The sequence below is a fragment of the Mixophyes fleayi genome, chromosome 6 (assembly GCF_038048845.1).
Source record: "Mixophyes fleayi isolate aMixFle1 chromosome 6, aMixFle1.hap1, whole genome shotgun sequence".
NCBI lineage: Eukaryota > Metazoa > Chordata > Amphibia > Anura > Limnodynastidae > Mixophyes > Mixophyes fleayi.
In genome coordinates, this window is record NC_134407.1 from 105,368,614 (window position 1) to 105,382,855 (window position 14,242).

The following is a 14,242-nucleotide window of genomic DNA, read 5'->3' on the forward strand; positions in this document are numbered from 1 at the left end:
CATTTTCTCAATCTGTCAATCTGACTGAGGATTAGAAAACCAGATACAAAAAAGACGAAAAAAAAACAACCTTCCAATGCCTCATTCTGCTGAGATGCCTGTTGAATTCAGAGACTTTCTTTATAAAAAAGTAATATACTTGAATCATGAGAAATTATTTTTCACGCAATCTCCTGATCTATTCATACAGTTTTATCTGGATCTCGTTTTAAATACTTGAGTTGGTGGTCACAAGGTTACCCTCTGTATTGTCTGATGGATACGAGATTGCCATCTGTATTGTGTGGCAGTCACATGGTTGCCCTTTGTATAGTGTAGCAGTCACATGGTTGTCCTCTGTATTGTGTAGCAGTCACATGGTTGCCCTCTGTAGTGTGTGGCGGTCACAAGGGTGCTTCATGCATTGTGTGGCGGTCACAAGGGTGCTGTGTATTGTGTGGCGCTCACAAGGGTGCTGTGTATTGTTTAGCAGTGACAAGGATGTTCTCCTTATTCTCTATATTTTCTGTGGTCACTAATTGCTCTGCTTTCCATATTTCATGTACCTTTACATTTTCCAAACATTCCAAGATCCATACAATAATCCAGTACCAGGTTGTGAAAGCTGCAATAACTGTTAGGTGAGAGCAACACCATTTTAATACATAATATGTATTGTCTAAAGAGGCGCAGCCACACCCCATGTTGGCCATGGCCCCATCACTGTATAGCCACACCCTCTTTGACGCCGCCGACACTGCACAGAGGCACACATCACTTCTCCTGTGTGTGGAAGTGGGGGGCCCAGAATGTTGTATGAAAAAACAGTCAGTATTTAACTTATGTGCAAAACAGAATACTAATTTGCACCCCTTGCATTGTAACATGGTTTTGTCCAGGAGACTGAAATAAGAAGTTTCTCAAGTTAAGATCCTTAATGAATCAGGTCCCTGATTTGGGACAATATGCAATGTAATAACTGACTGTTTATGAATGAAGCAGTTCATCAAAAAAAATCTACATTGGTTTCAAGCTATTCTGGAATCAATTTATATACCTGTGCTAGAGCTGAGATCCGTGAATTCATGGCACAGGAGACATCCTTCTGGGGAAGGGCTCTCACGAGAGCCTTCGCAGCCCCCCTCAGTACCAGTCAGCCATACACACAAAAAAAGGAATAAAAATAAAAATGCCTCAAGTAGCCTACAGACAGCCTCATTAGGTCACAGACCAATCTGAAAATTCACGGTAAGGCCTATGACCAATCTGCCCCTGATAGGAAGGAACAAAGGAGAGTCCCCATAACAAACTGCTTTCTGTACTATGAAGGCAATGAATATGCATTACCAGTCTGGAATGAAAAACAGTATTGCACTATGTTTTAATATCTATTTCAGGGGCAAACACAGGATTTGTAGAAAGGGGTTGCCACTCCACGCCACCAGTGGGTGTGACCAGCATGCATTGGGGTGTGGCTATAATTTTAGACAGTGCTTTGCTGCTCTCCAACTTTTCCTAACCTCATCGTATACACGGCCAATGCTTTGTGCACTACTGTTAGGTGCACATAGCTCTCCCTTTTCGAGCAGAGCCGTGTGAAGCGGGACATACCTCCCAACAGTCCCCACAGTCAGGACAAAGTCGTGACTGACTGTGTCAGAACAGTTGGCAGACTGTCCTGCTCTCTCCTACCTGTTCTTGCTGCTTTTAATACTTGCTGCTGATGCTCCTGTCCTAAGCTCAGTTGCTGCTTGTCTGGATCATGGAATGTTGGGTCCCTCTTTGGAAAAAGGATAAGTACCTAATATAGATATCCCAGCAATGAGTGAACACAGGAAGACTCCCTTCCCCAAAGCAGCCCGATATTAAATCAAAAGTATCCATGTTTAATAATTAGGTCTCCCAGCAACCAACATGGACAGTAAATTAATGTCATTCACCTTTAATAAAAATATAAATTTCCCCTCAAACAACCCCAACATTAAATTAACAGTATTCACATTTAATAAATAAACATATTTTCTCTCAAGCACGAAATAATTAGCAGTTACTTTTACGACCTAGCTCTCCTTCTCCCCCAAACTCAGCCACACATTCAATTAATAACACCCAAACCACCCCAGCATTAAATGAATAATATCTCCCACTACTATGAAATTAATATTCCACACCCCATCCACATCACACAAAATACCCCCATACACTTACATTAAAATTCCTATTCCCTCCTCCCCCACACTTCTATTAAAAGCCCCTCAAAGCCTATGTTTACAAAGTAACTATTGTACTTATATATTAAATCCTCCACTTACATTAAAAGCACATGAAAACCCCCCACACACACGTATATTCCCACACTTACCCTCTTCGTCTAGTGCTGTGTGTTGTGTCCTGCTGCTGCACACATGAGACATGCAGGCCGTGGGAGAGAAATGGACAAGGACACAAATCAGGGGGGAGAGGGCTGTGAACAGTGCAGACAGAAACGATCTGCACACAAGTTGCAAAGTGGCTGGTCCCAGAAGCAGGGTCCAGCCACCTCAAGCATATAGTGCCCCAGTCTGGGAGAGGGGTTTCCAGGCACTAGAAACCCTCCTTGGGTTTGCCTATGTATTTTCAGAATTAACACAACAATCACATGAACAAAATATGTGTGTGTCTTTTAACATAAATCACTATGGCATGCTATAAGAATCAACTTGGTAACTAACTTTTGTTTCTACAGACTGCTATCAATGATTTATAATTCTGTAAACTTTCCACAGTATAATATAACTACCAAGGCAATCACAGTCACATGGCACACATTATTGATACAGGGAGCACTATATATCATACTTGCTAACTTTAAAATGTTTTCCGCTAGGTGATCCAGAGGAGAGGCAGCTGTGCATCATGGAGGCTCCAAATCCTACCCACTTTATTAGGAAGTGGGCAGATGCGGGAGGACGTCGTACTCTCCTGGGAATTTCGGGAGACCTACCCTAAATTCAGGAGTCTCCCAGACATTCTGAGAGAGTTGGCAAGTATGCTATATATACAGTATGTTTCTTATTATTAGGAATGCACCACAGGATGTTAAGGAAGCTATAAAAGTCATTGCAAGATTTAATCACAGATTCACACAAACACATAAGGATGAGTGTCCATCCACAAGTGAGAAAAAGTTCAGAGGGCTAGACTTGAGAAACTGTGATTTTGCTTGGAAATGAGAGACAGTTGGTAATTATTATCAAAGTTTTCCTCAAGGCAAAGATACAGTTTCAACTGTTTGAACCAAGCTATGAATCATGGAAAAGAATTTATCTAATGGTGTCTACACCCACCATTATTTAGGAAAAAATTTAACTAAATTACACTTTGAAAACTGTGGTGAAATCACAGTTTGCATATAATTTTAAATTAACATTTTAATTATTCCCAATCTGAGGTAAAATAATTGTAGTTTATAAGATGCATGTTTGAACACTTAAGTGCATTTGTTTCCATTAGATGTTATAAAATGTATAAACATATTTATTAAGAACTGTTTTAAATTAAACTGCTAGTGGGTAATGTAAGAATAAGGCCAGATGCTCAGGTTCTAAATTTCAAACAGCATAGTATTGTGGCTGGCTGGTACTTTAATATTATTGATATTTTTTGAATCAAATGAAAAGAAGAGGGTGAGCATACCATATTCTAACACAATAAACGTCATTGAAGACTCATTTTTACTATTCTCGTTGCACATACTATCAATGGTACTAAAATAATTTATGACTAAACATCAAGATTATAAAAATGAATTCGTGGAAAAAATATGGTAGTAGATAGAAATTTATTGGTACACCATAAATTAAAAACATGGACCATTAATAAATATCAATTCTATCAATCAGTGCACTGATATGCTATATCGCTAAATAATACAAACTTAAACCGCTATAATAACCATAATAAGCTGCTAAAAGTGAATATGCAGTCCAAATGATAATAATACAAAAATATACATGTTCCTACCATGGAACATATATACGTCTCAAATAAATTGTCATGGTTGGCTTACAGGAAATTGATCCCTAGGCTCTGTTGAACATGGCTTAGCCCACCCATGGGTGCGGAGTCTAACAGACAGGTGGTTTTCACCAGGAACCCCCGCAAGGAGGTATGGTCTTAGCTGCACCAAGTCTGCAGGTCGCAGTCCCGTGAGTGAGTGTACAGCAGAACGATGTGGGGGAGCCAGGTGAAGTGGATGGAGATGATGGAGTCCACAGATGAGTGGTATAAATACAGGCACAACAATATATAGGCTGATGGTCAGCAGCCAATGAGTCACTGGGAGAATAGGTGCTCTGTGGTATACAACGTGAGGACTTAGGCTTCACTATGAAGTACTCTGGAGATCGTAATGGAAGTACTGGAGCAGCAATAGTTCAACACAGCCAGAGGCTGAAGGCTATCAGAGGTAACTCGTGATAGCAGCTGAGGAGTCACAGGTGCAATAGCGGCTCTGAGTGGTAGTGATGAGAGAACCGGAGCTGTCACAATGAAGTACACTGAAGATGGTAAGAGAGGTACTGGAACAGAGATGGTTTAGCACAGACCACAAACTGAGAGCAGACTGGAACACAGGCAAACCACAAGGAGAACAGGAACCAGAACCAAAGGCTGCAGGAAGTGAGTTTGAAAAACAGGCATCAGATGAATCAGATGAATTCAGGTGAATCCAGGAGGTTTAAATAGTGCTCCAGAAGTGCTTAGCCAATGAAAAAGAGGGAGGAGGTCCTGTGAAGTGCAATAGGCTTGCACCTGCACAGATCTGAATATAGCTGAATGAATGAAATGGAGAATGTCTGATGCTGGGACATGGCAGTTTCCAGATGAATGGACTGCATGTAACGAGACAGGTACTATCTGTGGGACCGGAGCGTTACAGTACCCCCCCTACCCCCTTTAAAAGTGGCCACTGGATGCTTAGACAAAGTCTTCAGTGGCAACTGAGCATGGAATCTTCAGAGCAAAGCTGGAGCATGGATGTCAGAAGCGTTGATCCAAAGCCCTTCCAATCTACCAGATACTTGGTGGTTCCTCTGGAGATCTTGGAATCCAGGATCTGTGTGATCTCAAACTCCTGTTGCTAAGAAATTTTGGGTACTGTGGAGGTGGATACTTGAACGGAGAACCTGTTGATAATGAGGGGTTTGAGAAGAGAAATATGGAAGGAGTTGGTAATATGAAGGTAAGCGGGCAGCTGAAGCTTGTAAGACACTGGGTTGATGACCCGAAGTATTTTATAGGGTCCAATGAAGTGAGGAGCAAACTTCATGGAGGGAAACTTAAGGCGAATATTCCGAGTTGATAGCCAGACCTTGTCTCCCACCTTGAGTGCTGGAACCGCTCTGCGCCTCTTGTCCGCAAATGTCTTATAAGGAGAGGAAGACTTTTTAAGATTTGCAACCACTTTAGTCCATATGGTGGAAAAGTCACAAATGGTATCCTCAACAGCTGTAACATGGGTGGGTGGGAGAGGAGAAAATTTGGGAAACAGAGGATGAAGCCCAATAACCGTAAAGAATGTTGAAGAAGCAGAAGACTCATGGAAGAGATTGCTATGTGCAAACTCGGCCCATGGCAGGAGGTCAACCTAAGTGTCCTGGGAGGCGGAAGAGAATTACTGTCACTCACCGGAGTGTGAGTGCCTCCACTCTGGTACGTGGTTCTCCATCTTTCCTGCTCACACCTGTGTGGAACCGTGGCCGTCCGCCATCCTGTCGCACTGGGCATGCGCAGGTCACTTTAACAACTACACCTGACCACTAATGTGATTGATGGATCAATCACCCCTCCCTACTTAAGGCACCTGCAGCCTTAGGTAGTGGCCTGATCTTGAAGTCTCACTCCCAGTGAACTTCTATAGGTGTGTGCAGTTTCCAAACTGCTTCCAGCTCTACTCCTGTGTGTAGTTTCCAAACTGTTTCCAGCTCTACTCCTGTGTGCAGTTTCCAAACTGCTTCCAGCTCTACTCCTGTGTGCAGTTTCCAAACTGCTTCCAGCTCTACTCGTGTGTACAGTTTCCAAACTGCTTCCAGCTCTACTCATGCTTCAGCTTCCACGCTGTTCCCTGCTCAACTCATCGGCGGTTCCCATACCGCTACAACGCTTCACTTCTCAGCTGATTCCGGATCTACACAACTGGGTATGCTCTACTGACTATTGTCTATTGCTCGCATACCAGTTGTATCCATTGTTGTTTGCTGCACAGGGTACAAGTAACCATATAGACTGTGTTACTGCATTGCTTCATTTAGGACAAGCTTTCACTCAAGCTACGATATCTCCTCACGCTACTACATAGCGTTATTGTGCATATCTGCTGTGACCAGCTTCTCCTCCCTGCAAGGCATCTACTCCATACAGACTATTCATTGTGCCTTCCATCTCTGCCTCACAAGACATTGCTCTACTCGCACTGTTTCCATACAGCCACAGTTTGCCTTTCAACTTCACTCTCCTGCACCAATTCTATTCTTCCCATCACAACAGTGGTACAACTTGCTGTACGCAGACCACTGACTCCTCCTCTACCTACCATCACCTATCCACGTCCACTCCTCGTGTCTACATTATCTTCAGCTTCCAGTTTACTGCTCCAAGTCGCTGACTTTCCTCTAACCATAGCTGCAAGTCGCTGACTTCCTCAGACTATCTCTACTCTCCTGCTGTTGTGTCGCTCCAATCATTCACCTGCCTGCTTTGAGGTGTGTGCCATAACCCCGCCTCTCTAGCAGAGTTCCATCTGGTGGTAAGCAACTCCTAGTGCCCGTGACAAATACCTGATGAATGTCTCCAGATCCTGATTCACCCTCTTCGTTTGGCCGTTGGATTGTGGGAGATAGGCCGAGGAAAAGCTGAGTTGTATACCGAGGGATTTACAGAGAGCACGCCAAAACGTAGAGGTGAATTGAATCCCTCTGTCAGATACAATTTCCATGGGACAACCGTGCAGATTTCTTTTATGAAGTGTTGAGCGAGGACTGATGAAGACGGCAGATCTGTGAGAGGAACAAAATGGGCCATCAGATGGTATTACATCCTTTACTGTGTGGAAGGTCAGTAACGAAGTCCATACTGATATGAGTCCAGGGTTTGGTGGGTATGGACAAGGGTTGTAATGGACCCATAGGACTTGCATGAGGAATTTTGTGTTGGGCACATACGTTACAAGCAGCTACAAAATCTTTGACGTCTGATCGAATAGTAGGCAACCAATAGGAGCGGGATATCGACTCATAAGTCTTGAGAAACCCCGTCTGTCCGGAGAATTTGGAGGCATAACACCAGCGGAGTAATTTTTTCTAAAGAGAAGCAGGGATAAATGTTTTCCCAGGAGGAGGAGAATAGGTCGTAGTGAGTCCTACCAAACATTTAGGATCCAAGATGGGACGACTGAGAGGTAGATCAGAGTTCAGGTCAGAGTTGAAGGCAATAAAAAGTGCATCTGCTCTTTTGTTAAGATGACCTGGCTTGAAGGTCACATGGAGGTTAAAACGAGAGAAGAACAGTGACTGTCTGAGCGGACTGTAGGTATAACAAATTTTTATGGTCAGCAAATATGGTAACCACATGCTGAGCCCCCTCTAAAAGATAACGCGACTCTGACAGAGCCAACTTCATGGCCAACAGCTCCCTGTCTCCAATCGTGTAATTCCGTTCTGCGGGTAGAAACTTGCGGGAGAAAAAGGCACGAGGAAAAAGTTTGTTAGGAGGATACTTGTCACTCACCAGCCTGTGAGTGCTTCTTCCCGTGTATTTAGGAACCGTGGCTGTCCACCATCCTGAGGGTCTGCGCATGCGCAGCCCTTTCAAACCTTCAGTACCTGTCCCTTTAGTTAATTGGCTGATCAGGCAACACTCCCTATTTAAAGCACCTGAGTTCCATACCTCGTTGCCTGATCTTGGAGTCTCATTCCCCATGAGCCTCTGAAGGTGTTCCTGTGTTTCATCGTGTATTCAGCGCTGCTGATTCCTGTGGTTTCCAGACCACTTCAACTCTCCTGTGGTTTCCAGACCACTTCAACCCTCCTGTGTTTCATCGTGACTGTTTAGCTGATTCCTATCCGCTGCCTCCGTGCACTACAGTCTTCAGACCACTTCAACTGTCCTGTGTTTCATCGTGACTGTTTAGCTGATTCCTATCCGCTGCCTCCGTGCACTACAGTCTTCAGACCACTTCAACCCTCCTGTGTTTCATCGTGACTGTTTAGCTGATTCCTATCCGCTGCCTCCGTGCACTACAGTCTTCAGACCACTTCAACACTCCTGTGTTTCATCGTGACTGTTTAGCTGATTACTATCCGCTGCCTCCGTGCACTACAGTCTTCAGACCACTTCAACCCTCCTGTGTTTCATCGTGACTGTTTAGCTGATTCCTATCCGCTGCCTCCGTGCACTACAGTCTTCAGACCACTTCAACCCTCCTGTGTTTCATCGTGACTGTTTAGCTGATTCCTATCCGCTGCCTCCGTGCACTACAGTCCTCAGACCACTTCAACTCTCCTGTGTTTCATCGTGACTGTTTAGCTGATTACTATCCGCTGCCTCCGTGCACTACAGTCTTCAGACCACTTCAACCCTCCTGTGTTTCATCGTGACTGTTTAGCTGATTCCTATCCGCTGCCTCCGTGTACCTGCAGAGTCCTGCTGGCTGCTACTCCTCAGTTCTACTCGTGTCTGCAGCAGCTGATCCGCTCTCCGTGCTTCTCAGTGTTCCTGCTGGTGTCTACTCGCCAGTCTGCATCGGATCTATGCCTCACTGCTTTCATCTCGTCTAGACCATCGCTACTCTTCAGGGTTCCCCAGGAGTCCAGTTCTACATACTACTGCTTCCTGAGTATTTGTTGCTATCCCTGTTGGTCTACCTACCTGTGCGCTGCACCTACTTGATTACCGCTTCACCCTCCAGGGACTTCGCATCCTGCCGGCCTCCAGCCGTTCAGGTATCTCTGCACTCCTGTCTGACAGCCTGCTCCTGAACCACGGTATGCATACTTCTCATTGACTGTGCTGGTGTATTGCATATCTTGCTGGACTGAGTTGTTCTCCTCTGGAGCTTACTATCCGCTGAGACTATTGCCATCATTGACTGTGTTATCTTTTGCCCGGATAGTTTCTGTGACTTTGTATTATTGCAGTGCTGTTCAGTCATTACTATATTGTGCATGTCATCGTGGATCAAGTTCAGGGTGTTCGTGTATCCTCTGTATTGCAGTCTCTCCCCGTGCTCCTCCTCACATATATATTCAGTGGTACATTTTGCTAGAGGCAGACCACTGATCCCTGTTTCCTGTGTCACCTGTTCCAGTGTTCTCTCACATAGCAGTGGTACAACTTGCTAACGCAGACCACTGACTCCCCGGATACCTCCACCTGGATTCCATTCCTTTACCTAGACAGCGGTACAACTTGCTAAAGGCAGACCGCTGACTCTCATCACCTCCTCGTTTCTGTTGGACATTCCTCCTCACTATAGCAGTGGTACAACTTGCTACCGCAGACCACTGACTACCCTCACATTTCCTTTGTCCATTCAGTTCCTCGTGTATTACTACATATATATTACCAGTGCTGCTAGTCATAGACTTTCATGAGCATCTCTATCATCTGCTGTCTCCTGTTCCGTGATCACCCCGCTACCAGAGTACCATATTACCATCTATACTGCTCTGGTAAGCCCATCACCAGGTGATCCCTGGGTAAAGACTCCTAGTGCCCGTGACAATACTTCTGGGCGAGTACTGCGAGTACTGCAATAGCAGAGGCGTCCACTTCTAGAAAAAATGGTTGCGAGAGATTGGGTTGTCTGAGGATGGGTGCAGAAGAGAAGGCCCATTTCAGAAATGTGAATGCCTCCAAGGCTTCCTCCGTCCAATCCTTGGTATTGGCCCCTTATTTCGGGAGGGCTGTGATGGGGCAACAATGTTGGAATACACCTGGATAAATTGTCTGCAGTAGTTTGAGAACCCTAAGAAGCGTTGCACCGCTTTGAGGGTGGCGGGACGTGGCCAATCCAAGATTGCTCGAACTTTCTCAGGGTCCATCTCTAGCCCAAAACCGGAGATGATATACCCTAGAAATGGCATGGAGGAAGTTTCAAAGGAGCACTTCTCTAACTTACAATACAGTTGGTTCTTCTGGAGCCTAGACAGAACCTCAATGACATGTTGGTAATGTGAATGAACATCCTGGTAGAAGATGAGGAAGTCGTTCAGGTAGACGACCACAGATGAATAGAGCAGGTCTCTGAAGATCTTGCTAATTCAACTTTGTAAGACAGCTGGAGCATTACAAAGTCTGAAGGGAATAACTAAGTACTCGTAATGACCGTCACGGGTATTAAATGCTGTCTTCCATTTGTCTCCGGAGTGTATGCAGATCAGGTTGTAGGCCCCTCATAGGTCTAGTTTCGAGAAAACTTTGGTCCCCTAGATGCGGTCAAACAACTTGGTGATGAGAGGTATGGGATACCAATTTTTTACTGTAACCGCATTGAGACCTCGGTAATCAATACAGGGGCGGAGAGACCCGTAGTAGCCCGCTCTGGCTGGAGAGACAGACGGCCTGATGAAGCCCCTCTGTAGATTTTCTTTGACATATACTGACATGGCCGAGGTTTCAGGCTGGGAAAGTGGAAAGACTCTTCCTCTGGGAGGATCCTTCCCCGGGAGCAATTCTATTGAACAATCCTAAGGGCGGTGAGGAGGCAAAAACTCAGCTTGGACCTTATCTGATACATCCGCAAAGTCTTGATACTGAGGAGGTAATCCTGGGAGAAACGTTTTGGTAGCGGAAGATAGAATCTTAAATGGCTTGACTTGAGCTAGGCAGTTGGACTGACAATGAGATACCCAGGCCAGAATTTCAGAGGTATTCCAATCCAAGCTAGGATAATGTATATAAAGCCAGGGCAGACCTAAGATAATGGGAGTGGTAGAGTGCGGCAAAACAAAGAATGAGATTGTTTTGGAATGCAGAACCCCAATACGGAGAGTAAGTGGTTTAGTTTGGTAGCGAACCATACTTCCCGGGAGTTGAGACCCATTAATGGCAGTGATGGTAACAGGTGCCTCTAAGGGTAACACAGGAATAGAACACTGAGATACTAGAGACCAGGAAATAAAAATCCCCACAGCACCCGAATCCACTAGTGCTTTAGAGATTTCTTCAGAGGAACCCCATAATAAGGAAACTGTGAGAAAACAAGCAGAAGATGGGAAGGAATAACATGTCCCCAGTCTGACCTCCCCGGAGCAGAATAGGGCCTGGCAGTTCCCGACCTCTTTGGACAGGAATTCAGAAAGTGGTCCGGCTCGCCACAATAAATACATAACTTATTAAGACGTCTCCTATCATTCTCTTTGGATGTTAAGCGGGTCCTCCCGATCTGCATAGGCTCTTCAGGAGTAGGAGAGGTTGAGTGGGAACAAAGAGCGGATTTGAAGGATGAGCAGTTAGGATGTTCTTTCTCCGCTGACCTTTCGTGGAAGCAAAGGTCCACTTTATTACAAAGAGAGATTATCGCATCCAGAGTGGTAGGAAGTTCTTGGGGTGCCAGTAAGTCCTTAATTTTGTCCGATAGCCCTTGTCAGAATGCTGCTACCAAGGAGTCATTATTCCAGGACAGTTCTGAGGAAAGGGTACGAAATTCAATGACATATTGGACGACTGTGTTAGCACCTTGACGAAGCCTGAGAATACTGGCAGAGGCTGAAGAAACTCGTCGGGGTTCGTCAAAGATCCGCCGGAAAGTAGCTAAGAAGACTAAGTAGTTGCTGAGTAAAGGATCCTCTCGCTCCCATAGGGGAGAGACCCATGCCAAGGCCTGACCGGACAACAAGGAGATAATGTAAGCTATTTTAGACCTATCGGAAGGAAAATTTTGGGGCTGTAGTTCAAGCTGTCTGGAGCATTGGTTAATGAAACCACGACAGAGTTTGGGGTCCCCATCAAATTTTGCCGGTGTAGGTAGTCTCAGAGAAGAAGACGGACTCTGCGGAGTAGAGTGCTGGTCTTGAGGAGAGACAGCAACAGATGGCTGAGCAGCCTGTAGAATGTCCAGGCTACCGGTCACAGTCTGGAAACATTGTAACAGTTACCATTGGATGCTATCCTGTTGCTCGATGCATGAAACTAGATGCTGTAGCAAGTCTCTTACTGAAGGCTCCACCGGGGGATCAGACATTTAGCATGTTCTTACTGTCATGGTTGGCTTACAGGAAATTGATCCCTAGGCTCTGCTGAACATGGCTAAGCCCACCCACGGGCGTGGAGTCTAACAGACAGGTGGTTTTCACCATGAACCCCCGCAAGGAGGTATGGTCTTAGCTGCACCAAGTCTGCAGGTCGCGGTCCCGTGAGTGAGTGTACAGCAGTACGATGTGGGGGAGCCAAGTGAAGTGGATGGAGTCCACAGAGATGGTAATGGAAGTACTAAAACAGCAATAGTTCACCACAGCCAGAGGCTGAAGGCTGACTGGAGTGGTGGAGGTAACTCGTAGTAACAGCTGAAGAGTCCCAGATGAAATAGCAGCTATGAACGGTAGTGATGAGAGAACTGGAGCTGTCATAATAGAGTACACTAGAGATGGTAATAGAGGTACTGGAACAGCGATAGTTCAACAGAGCTTGCAGGCTGAGAGCAAACTGGAGTTATGGAGGTAACTCGTAGTAACAGCTGATGAGTCACAGATGTAGTAGCGGCTCTGAGTGGTAGTGATGTGAGAACTGAAGCTGTCACGATGAAGTACACTGGAGATGTAATAGTTACTGAAGCAGCGATAGTTCAACACGGCCAGAGGCTGAGAGCATACTGGAGTAACGGAGGTAACCCGTGGTAACAGCTGATGAGTCACAGATGTAGTAGCGGCTCTGAGTGGTAGTGATGTGAGAACTGAAGCTGTCACGATGAAGTACACTGGAGATGGTAATAGAGTTACTGGAGCAGCGATAGTTCAACACTAGCACATTTAGGAACATCTGAATCATGATCACCTGGTGGGTGATGAATGAGCTGATCGGAACGGAAGTGTATAAATACTATTCAGAAAGGGAAGTCCAGAATCATTATTTGAATTATCCTCTGAAGAAGTCACTATATGTGATGTAATGCATTAGAAAAGATTATTGCTTATCATTGTTCATATCCGGACCTTCTAGTGATCACTTACCCTGGACACTCACATGACAATTTTGATATTAGGTTTGTTACAAATATTTGATGCATGGTATCTGCCCGTTGTAATAGGAGTGGGTCTCTGACCCTAAAGACGGCACATGTTCTATTTGGATAACCCCATCACGGACCTGCATTCTGTTCCGCACTGGTTAGTGTGGAAGGAATATATCTTTATGAGAGCTTCGGTATTGGATTCCTAAGAGCGGTCTGACCTGTATGATTTGGCCGTCGTAACAGGAGTGGGTTAATTACCCTAAGAACATAGATAATATCCAGTTCGTAACATTATAATCCATGGTCCTACGTCTTGACGACAATGCGGTAGTGTGAGTATTGGAGACCTACCATTATGGTTAATTGACACGTTCCGGCACTTGAGAGAATATTATGTTGCATATCGAAAATTGTCTATCTCACTAAAAGAACTGCCCTTATGTGTTTTATGTGCACATATACATGTATATTTTTTTCTCTCGTTTTATGAAGAATACATGCGTATACTATTATATATTGAGTATAAAAGAACTTGCTCATATGGATCTTTACCAAGAAAGATTTTATTGATACACAGAGGCACAGTAGTACCGTCCAGAGGAGGCGGTGCGGTACATTATTCATGAGCCGACACCAGAGTGAGATTCTATCATCTACTGACTGACATTTAGTAACGAGGCCCGGGTATTGATTTATTTGAGACGTATATATGTTCCATGGTAGGAACATTTATATTTTTGTATTATTATCATTTGGACTGCATATTCACTTTTAGCAGCTTATTAAAGTTATTATATTGGTTTAAGTTTGTATTATTTAGCAATATAGCATATCAGTGCACTGATTGTGAGAATTGATATTTATTAAAGGTACATGTTTTTAATTTATGGTGTAACAATAAATTTCTATTTACTACCGTATTTTTTCCACAAATTCATCTTTATAGTGCTTGCCATTCTCAGCACTGTGTATTTCTTTCTTTTATAATTTATAGGATCTCACCAATCCTTCACAGCTGAGATTTTGGCTTCCACATATGTATGGCCCAAATATATG